Genomic DNA, 10,990 nt, shown 5'->3' on the forward strand with positions numbered 1-10,990 from the left:
CACCAAAACATAAGTGGTCATTTTTATTCTCACTGTCGCACTATAGTCAATAATTTGTTTCGCAGAGTGACAAGTTATGCCTAGTGACGAGATTTCACGGTGAGCATAGTTTAAGAGAGTTCACACTGTATTAATTACGGTCATGGATATGTTATGTTATGTTTATGAAGATCATCACTTCTTATTTTTAACATTTTTCTTGCCCCCCAGCTTTGCAGTCTTCTCATATTCTTTTTCAAATAAAGTTTGCTTACTGTTTTCCAGTAGATTGGCTTCACATTACATATATTAATCAATTTTCAAATTCAGTTCAGGTTCTTTTCAATATCACAGCTTTGCTGTCCCCCTGCCAGTATCTAGTTCAAGACCTCTTATTATCAATGTCATTAATACCGCTATCATCAACCTTGTATTGGTTGTCTCAGACATTCAGTTAACAACGTAGTAAGTTTTTAATGAACGTGAGAATCACTTCATGGGCGCTCATTTTAGTTTAGTTTAAAGTTTTCCATCGTGAATTAATACTACTATTGGTTAGCTCAGACATTCAGTTAACAATTCAGTAAGTGAAAATCACTTCATGTGAGCTCATTTTTAGTTTAGGATAAGGTTTTTCCATCGTGAAATATTACTATCACCAGCCATGTATCGGGCGGGTCAACCATTCAGTTTACAACTCAGTAACTGTTTACTGAACATAGACAGCCCTCCATGCGTCCTCATTTTTTAGTTTAAAGTTTCTCCATCGTAAAAAATAAAATATTACTATCACAAACCAGGTATTGGGTGGGTCAACCATCCAGTTTACAACTCAGTAACAGTTTACTGAACATAGATATCCCTCCGTGTGACCTCATTTTTTAGTTTAAAGTTTCTCCATCTCTTCATGTGAGCTCATTTTTAGTTTAGGATAAGGTTTTTCCATCGTGAAATACTATTATCAGTAACCAGGTATTGGAATGGCACTACCATTCAGTTTACAACTCAGTAACTGTTTACTGAACATTGTTATCCATCCATGCAACCTCATTTTTTAGTTTAAAGTTTCTACATCGTAAAAAATAAAATATTCCTATCACAAACCATGTATTGGGTGTGTCAACCATCCAGTTTACAACTCAGTAACTGTTTACTGATATTATAGACTCGTGGGTTGGTTGGTGTTGTCGTCGTTGATCCTTCTCTACGGACAACCCAACCCACAACTCGGTAGAGTGCTTATACTTCACTAGGAGATCACACTAGGCGCTTCTGGCTCTTGGAGAGGGGCTCAACGTCACACGTTTAGGGGATGCGGCTCCAACACTTAGCCTCGTTGTCACGTGCACACACCCACTCGAGCCGCTGTGACTCCCCACTCTCTCCTTAGATAAGATATGATCTCCTCAATCCCCTATGACTTACTAGTATTACCTCCTACCCTGTCCACAGCAGTGGTTCTTGGTTCTTTCTCTCTCCTTCTTTACTACCTCCTGGGAAGCCTCACTAGGACAAGGGCAAACACCAGCAAATTGTGACACATTTACTTGACAAAGCACATACACGATACATACACACATATAATAATAATGAATCCTATACTCTATAATATCACAATCAGGTTGCACTCCAACACCATCAGAACTCTATTATCAGCTTATCAAGGGGTATCCTATCTCCTGGTTCGCCACCTGATACCATTAACCTCCTCAAGTTGGTCAAGCCTACATACACTGTTGCACTATCAGCAAGATAATGTATATATAGAAAATCAGCATTTGAATGCAATAACATATACCAGTATAAATGTTCATTGATACTTCAGTATAAAAACTCCTTGACATAAGAATGCCAACAGTCACTCACCTCTCACTGCGTCTTGCACGCTAATGACAACCAAACACTATCAACTCCCTACTAGTAATCCACCAGAACTTCCCCTTCCACCTCTGGAAGTTCACAACCCTAATATCCTTAGGTTCTTCCGGGCTTCACTACCAGGATCCTCTGCAGCTCCTCCAGGCTGCTATCATGAAGTTTCCTTGTGCAACTACGGTGCTTCACCCTTCTGTTAGGTTCTTCCACAGCTCTCTTGGCTGCTACACCACCTCTACAGAAGCACGTGACACTCCTCTTCACTGCTGCTTCTCCTCACAGCTCGAGGTCCTCTGCTCCACTACCTTGGAGTCTCATCAGCTACATCATCTGCTGGCTTCGAAGTTCTCAGCAACTTCTTCCCCAAAGACAAACCACAGATTAATTGGTCGAGGGCGCTTTCCCTCTGACGGCGTCTGGTCAGGGCGCTCCACACAGCCCACAATAATGCTTCTGGGCGATTTAATATCTGCTCGTCGACCAGGACTTGAGACTACAACGTTCCCAGCTCGATTCCACAGCTGGTACGTCTGCACACTTCTCTTCTCTTAGAGATATATCACTAGGGGTTCCCTTCTGACGGGAGCTCAAACGGAGCGCGGCTTCCCCCTGCGATGTCTGGCACTCAAGTGAGGTCAAGGTCCTCCAGAAGCGAGCCTCACGCCTCCAGCAAAATGTCCACATCTCCTAGCCCGTCATTTATCTATTTTCTTCTGCATTGCCCATAATCTCGAACTGTTACACATATCCAACCAACTATTTTACATATGCGTTATCACCTCAATACTTGCTAGACCTTCTAGTTAGGTCAGGCTTGCTGAATAACTCTCAAGGAGGGAGACTCGTTTCTCCTGTAGGCTGAGATCATAACACTCCCCTCCCCTTATTTTTGAGAGTTATTCCAGTGGCAAAGCTCGGGATAATACATCCGCCACTACACTGTCTCGTTCTTCAACCAATATACTCTCTTAGGAGTCTACAATTAATTCGTTGCACCTTGCAACATCTGGCTCACAACTCTCCAGAAATATGATCTTCTCACAAACGATTTGACTTCTCTGACACCTCTTAGCTAGGCTGTCCTCTTTGGACGCCTGCACTCCATTGGTCCACTCTACTTACTGTCTCCACCCTCCGTTTCCTCGTCTTCCTCTCTTCACGTCCAGAGTCAGACATCTACTGTCTGTACCTCCTCTGTCGTCTTCACTCTTCCATCTACTGCCATTATACTTTCGTCTCCTGTCATCATACTTCACTCCCTCGTCTTCACCGACGATCCTCCCTTTCGTCTCCTCATTTATCCAAGACCTCATCCTGTTTGACTTCCTTCGCATCCTCGGATTTCTTCTATTCCTCCATGCTTGTATCATCTTCCTCTTCCCACACCTCTCACTTCTATACAACTCCATTTCTTCTCCTTCAACACTCCTTCTTTGTTCCCTAAAAGTTTCTTCGGGCACTGTATTACATCCAACAGCACTCGACCGTACATGTCGCTTTACCTCTCCTAGAGTGCTCGTAGGCATCTCTCCACACATACTGTCTCTTCTCCTTTCATTTTCTCGGCTATTACTCTTCTTCATTATCTTTTCTCCCCGTTTTCTATGAAACATGTCAACTCTTGACATCTCAAACAACTTAACTCCACTATCTATATGCCTCTGTGCTCGTGGACCACTTGACGCTCTACTCTCGTCCTCTGTATGTCCACATCTTTCCTCATTCATACTCAGCACAGTTGCATTCACCTTCCGACTCTTAGTTTCAGCAGTCTGGGCTCTACTCAGGTCCGCTCTCTTCACATGAGTCTTCCTCGGCTGGGCCGTCTTCACTTTTGACCTCACCGAGACTTCATTTTTCTGGGCTGGACCTTCATCAAACAGCCATGCTATATCTACATCGATATCTTCCACCGGCTGAATCGACACTGTCTCACCTTCTCCAGTGTCTTCCTCGTCGGCCACCTCTGTCTTCATCACTACCGAGACAGGGTACTCAATGGCTTGGCGGTTTCCTGACTCATCTCCTCGGATGTCAGTCAGGTTCACACTCTCAGGTGTCCCACCCGTGCCGTGACCTTCTGGGCACTCCTCTGGCACAGTCTCCGCTATGACTCTTGGCAACACCTTTGTCCCGCACAAGTCATTCCCCAGGATCACTTGGACTCCTGGAATAGGTATGTCGGGGCACACTCCCAACATCACCTCCGCCGACACATATTCCGACCTTAGCTGGACAGCACATACGGGCATGTCACTCTCAGACAGTAACCCATATACTTTCATCTTCCCACTGCCAGCTAACCGTCGACCATCCCCAATCAGGCTTCTCGCAATCAAGCTCTGATTAGCTCCGGTATCTCTTAAGATACCAACTTCTACCTCAGGTTGGCCTCTTATACTGATCCAACCTTTACTCATGAACGGCCTATACCTCTCGTTCACTAAATTCGCTCTCTGTGGTTTGTCTCGGAACACATTAGTATATTTACTTCCGGGGTCACACATGGCCAGGGTCACAACTCTCTTGCCCTGTCTACAATCTCGCATCACGTGACCCAATCCGTTACAATTGTAACATCTCATCTGGGAAAAGTCTCTCCTATACGTACCAAAGCGGCTCTGACTTTGTCCACTCACATGAGAGTTCCTCGGGCCAGGCACACTATTTGTACTCTGTGGAGCTTTACTGGACTCTTGATTCCCTGGATCACGATTAGTTTCTCGTTTGGCTCCTCCATCTTCACTTTCAGATGAAGTGCGCGACCTACTCTTCTGAGTTTTTGGGTACTTACTTTTATCTGCCCATTTATCAAAATTTTTCTCACCCCAGACTCTTCTGGGCCTCTCGTAATTTCTTCCTCCCCAGACTCCATTGGATCTGCCATTGCTGCGTCTCACCTCGCTTCTCACTCTGTTCTCCCTTAAGCTCTTGTATGCTTCAGTAATCATATCCGCCCTATCTGCGGCATCTTTCACCTCCTTTATCCCTGCTTCTTGGATCTTGAACTTTGTTTCGGGATGCATCATCTCCAAGAACTTCTCCATGACCATCAGTTGCTTCAGGTCAGCATAAGATCCAACTCCAGCAGCCTCAATCCACTTCTGGAATCGTCTTTCCAGATCTCTTGCTGTCTCAGCAAACGTACATGCTCCAACTTTGCTCATCTCTCTGAAGCGCTTTCTATAAGCTTCTGGGGTTAACTGAAACGAGCGCAATATGCTGCTCTTTACTGTGGCGTAATCCTGGCACTCTTCCAGTGACAATTGGGTGTATGCCTCCCTGGCTGCACCGGTCAATCTTAACTGGACCAGCTGGGCCCATTCCTCCTGTGGCCACTCCTTGATACTGGCTACTTTTTCAAAGTGCTCGAAAAAGCTCTCTGCCTCTTCGGGAACAAACAAGGGAATGTCCTTCTCCCTAACCCTAACATCTGGTGGGTGTGATACCTGGGTGGTACTCTCTGGCAATCCATGTTCGATCCTTTGCTCAGCCAAGGTTCTATTCGCTTCTATCTGCATTTGTTTTGTTCTCTCTTTTTCTTTTTCGACCTCTAGTCTTGCTTTCTCTTTTTCTTTCTCTTGTTCCAACTCCAGTTCTCTTATTCTGGTTTTCTCTTTTTCTACTTCCAACCTGGTTTTCTCTTTTTCTACTTCCAGCCTGGTTTTCTCTTTTTCTACTTCCAGCCTGGTTTTCTCTTTTTCCTTCTCGGCTTCATTTTTCATCTGGAGTTCTAATTTCATCTTTTCCAGCTGGAACTGTCTCTCCTCACGCTGCATCTGGAGCTCTAACTGGAATCTCTCCAAGCTCCTATTTCGGCTACTCCTGCTACTGCGGCTACTCTTGCTGCTCCTACTCGATCCCTGGGATCTCACTTCATCCTGCCCATCATCCTCCTTTCCACTTTCAGCTCCTTTCTGGGCTCCTTGCTCTGCCGCTTCATTTTTGGCTCTTAACTGTCTAAGGATCTCATCCTTCATCCCAGCTACTTTAGATGCTTTCAACCTGATGCCACATTTTTCTGCTATTTGTTTCAATTGATCCTTCGTGCAACCTTCCAAGTCCTCAGGCTTGCCTGACTCCACAAATGCTTGCACCTTATCCATCTTTGTCCTGTGAGTCTTCCCAAGAGAGAATATACACCTGCGTTCACACAGTTTATCTATTTCAGCAAGGGTGTACAAATCCACTCTTGGACAGGGTGTGGGTGTGTCAGTTCACTCTCCCGGACACAGGCCCCCAATTTATTATAGACTGTGGGTTGGTTGGTGTTGTCGTCGTTGATCCTTCTCTACGGACAACCCAACCCACAACTCGGTAGAGTGCTTATACTTCACTAGGAGATCACACTAGGCGCTTCTGGCTCTTGGAGAGGGGCTCAACGTCACACGTTTAGGGGATGCGGCTCCAACACTTAGCCTCGTTGTCACGTGCACACACCCACTCGAGCCGCTGTGACTCCCCACTCTCTCCTTAGATAAGATATGATCTCCTCAATCCCCTATGACTTACTAGTATTACCTCCTACCCTGTCCACAGCAGTGGTTCTTGGTTCTTTCTCTCTCCTTCTTTACTACCTCCTGGGAAGCCTCACTAGGACAAGGGCAAACACCAGCAAATTGTGACACATTTACTTGACAAAGCACATACACGATACATACACACATATAATAATAATGAATCCTATACTCTATAATATCACAATCAGGTTGCACTCCAACACCATCAGAACTCTATTATCAGCTTATCAAGGGGTATCCTATCTCCTGGTTCGCCACCTGATACCATTAACCTCCTCAAGTTGGTCAAGCCTACATACACTGTTGCACTATCAGCAAGATAATGTATATATAGAAAATCAGCATTTGAATGCAATAACATATACCAGTATAAATGTTCATTGATACTTCAGTATAAAAACTCCTTGACATAAGAATGCCAACAGTCACTCACCTCTCACTGCGTCTTGCACGCTAATGACAACCAAACACTATCAACTCCCTACTAGTAATCCACCAGAACTTCCCCTTCCACCTCTGGAAGTTCACAACCCTAATATCCTTAGGTTCTTCCGGGCTTCACTACCAGGATCCTCTGCAGCTCCTCCAGGCTGCTATCATGAAGTTTCCTTGTGCAACTACGGTGCTTCACCCTTCTGTTAGGTTCTTCCACAGCTCTCTTGGCTGCTACACCACCTCTACAGAAGCACGTGACACTCCTCTTCACTGCTGCTTCTCCTCACAGCTCGAGGTCCTCTGCTCCACTACCTTGGAGTCTCATCAGCTACATCATCTGCTGGCTTCGAAGTTCTCAGCAACTTCTTCCCCAAAGACAAACCACAGATTAATTGGTCGAGGGCGCTTTCCCTCTGACGGCGTCTGGTCAGGGCGCTCCACACAGCCCACAATAATGCTTCTGGGCGATTTAATATCTGCTCGTCGACCAGGACTTGAGACTACAACGTTCCCAGCTCGATTCCACAGCTGGTACGTCTGCACACTTCTCTTCTCTTAGAGATATATCACTAGGGGTTCCCTTCTGACGGGAGCTCAAACGGAGCGCGGCTTCCCCCTGCGATGTCTGGCACTCAAGTGAGGTCAAGGTCCTCCAGAAGCGAGCCTCACGCCTCCAGCAAAATGTCCACATCTCCTAGCCCGTCATTTATCTATTTTCTTCTGCATTGCCCATAATCTCAAACTGTTACACATATCCAACCAACTATTTTACATATGCGTTATCACCTCAATACTTGCTAGACCTTCTAGTTAGGTCAGGCTTGCTGAATAACTCTCAAGGAGGGAGACTCGTTTCTCCTGTAGGCTGAGATCATAACACTGAACATAGACATCCCTCCATGCGAGCTCATTTTTTAGTTTAAAGTTTCTCCATCGTAAATAAAAAATAAAATATTACTATCACAAACCTTGTATTGGCCAGCTCCGGCATTCAGTTTACAACTCAGTAAGTGTTTACTGAATGCAAAATCGCTACATGTGCGGTCATTTAGTTTAAAGTTTCTCAATCTTAAAATATTACTATCATCATCAACCATGCATTGGCCGGCTTAGTCTTTCAGTTTACATCTCAGTAAGTGTTTACTGAATGCAAAATCGCTACATGTGTGGTCATTTAGTTTAAACTTTCTCAATCTTTAAATATTACTAACATCATCAACCATGCATTGCCTGGCTAGTCTTTCAGTTTACATCTCAGTGAGTGTTAACTGAATGTGGAAATTATCACGTGTGAGCATTTAGTTTAGTTTTAAGTTTCAATTAAATACGATCATCAACCCCGTATTGGGCTGTCGGGCATTCAGTTATCCACTCAGTGAGTGTTTACTGAATGTCGAAATCATTTCCTGTGGGCCCATTTTTTACTTGAACCCGTCTCCACTCCAAACCGGACCTGCGGTCCGAGTCAGGACCGCATCTCCTGACTGGTTTGGAGTCTCTCTCTCTCTACATATATATATATGTAGAGAGAAAGAGAGAGAGAGATAGAGAGACAGAGAGAGAGAGAGAGAGAGAGAGAGAGAGAGAGAGAGAGAGAGAGAGAGAGAGAGTCGCAGACCGTAGCTACATCTCCCCTTCCTTAACGAAAACGCACTGGGTAATGGATGCCCAACCACTTCCGCCGTGTCTGAGGAAGTAATGACTGTCATTGCCTACCCTCCGGGAGGGGGAGATATAACCAAACTACTTGGAAATGCACTTCAGTTACCCTCTAACCAGTGACCAGTACGCACACCCTTCCGCGGACATTGAAAAACGCTTAAGGGTAAAGGTTCACACCGTCCAACTCTATCACCAACTGTTTACCTCTTCTCATTCACAACTTAAGAGTGACTGCTCTCTCTTTCTATTCCTCATTATCCTCCTCCTACACACTTCATACCATGTATGACCCATCTCCAAACACAGATGCATAACTCGAAGAAATTAGACTTGAAAAAAAACGATTAAGCCAAATGGACCACATCCCTCCTGCTGGACTCTACTCTCTCATCCTCTCACACTTACGGCTTCCTGTAGGGGGAGCTAATGGTTTGTCTAACCGCAAATGACCCCGAGCAGTCTCACGACGAGGGGAAGCTCCACTCACCCTTCTCTCCCTCCCTCCCTCCCTCCCCTACCCCTCCCCCACCCCAAACAACATAACAGACTATGTTGGGACTCCTCTCACCTTACTTACGATCATCAAAACTATTATCCTCACACAGGATTAAGTCTACGCCAAACACACATACATATTCATTTACTCCTTCCTCATATTCCACTCTTATCCTTGTATTTCTTACGCTAACACATACTCTCCTACACCCACAACAACATACCATCCCCTCTTTCCTGACCCAAACACATGGAAAAAGCACCCCAAAACCCAGAGGACTAGAACCGCGCGCACCACCTGCTCTCCACATACCTCCGACACGCGCCAAACTTCCGGGAAATTCCCCCCAAACCCTTTGTGACTAGACACATGCGCGCCATCTGGCACCCAACAACATGACCTCCCCTCTTTCCTGACCACATACCCTAACACCGGACGCTCACACGCGTCCGACACGCGCCAAACTTCAGGGAAATTCCCCCAAAACCCTTTGTGACTAGACACCTTCGCGCCACCTGCCCAGGTGGCACTCACGAGTGCCACCTGGGCAGATGGCGCGCACGGTTCTAGTCACATATTTCACTACTCCCCAGTCCATTATGGCAGTTGGCTAATCCACCCGAAGACCAGTGAGGAGTAGGGAAAAAGGTAACTGAGGCACCGAACGACGAATCCTGTAACAATGCAGGATTGCACAGGTGGTTCAGTCACCCAGATGTATTGTTGGACGACATTGCAAGATGATGTTGCAAGATGGTGATGCAAGATGAATGTTGCAAATGATCAAGATGAAAGTTGCAAACAAAATCACGATGAATGTTGCAAAAAAAAATTGAGATGAAAAAACAACATCAACATCATAAACAACAACGGAAAAATTTATGATGGAAGTGAGTGAAGTGTTGTGACTTAGTCAAAATGAGTATCAAAATATCAAAAGGAATGATCAGAGAGGAGAAAGGAGTCATCAAAATGATCAACAACATCAAACAGGGAAGTTGTATAAGATGAAAGGAAATTTCACTGGGAGATGAAAGGGGAAAATAAATCTTGTCATAATTACGTTGTATCCAGATAGTTGTGATTATGTTCTTTCTTCACTAAAATTTCTACAAAACACTCACTATGGGTATGGGAAAATTATCCTTTATTTTCATTGGGAAAATCACATCACTGAGTAGAGTATTGCACCGTTTTCTCATGACGAAGGCGTAGCAGGAGGTTTAAACAGGAGCTCCATCACAATTCACAAGTGATTTCATACTGAGGGCAGCCACCAGGATGAAGGGTCAAGCAACAGCTTATATCACTATCGATCTGAATAAAGTCCGCCCCCTGGGGTCCATAAGGGTCATCCACCTGCCCTGAGGTCACCCACCAGCCAGCCTTGGTATGGGAGGAGGAGATTCCTGTCCTACTATGCATGGGGCTATTCCACCTCAAAAATCAATACTTGTGGGCACTGCTACACACTGGACAACAACAACAACATAGCCTCCCCTAAAATCAATACTAGGGAGTCCTACACATTGTAGTCATCACATTCTTAATAAAGATTTATATAAGTGCAATTATACACATTTATATATATTTTTAATTCATTTATTTAAACTAACAATCACTCTGCTTACATAGAATTGAGAAGGTTATAGTAATAATGTTCAGCATGTCGAAAAACCCGACACCATTTAATAATATTACATACAATAGGCAGATAATATTGCTGCTGTGTTGTATACACAAGTTAACCCATAGAAAATGTAGCTTGTAGTGAAATTTTCCATCAATAGAAAACGGGACATCATTGCCATAGAGTACTATAAATTCACCAGCTATTCTGTTGGAAATTATTCTTAAATACATTAGTCTTTGGACTTTTAATATCATAAAAACATCTCATTTGAATTAGCTTAATTATCAGTATCAAAATAGAGTAAATGTGACCCTTCTACCACATGTTGACATCTGGACAAAGTGAGCCAGGAGCATCAGTGGTGGAGAGAGGTCCGCCATTGTTAAGACC

This window comes from Procambarus clarkii, chromosome 46 (genome assembly GCF_040958095.1).
Source record: "Procambarus clarkii isolate CNS0578487 chromosome 46, FALCON_Pclarkii_2.0, whole genome shotgun sequence".
NCBI classification, from domain to species: domain Eukaryota; kingdom Metazoa; phylum Arthropoda; class Malacostraca; order Decapoda; family Cambaridae; genus Procambarus; species Procambarus clarkii.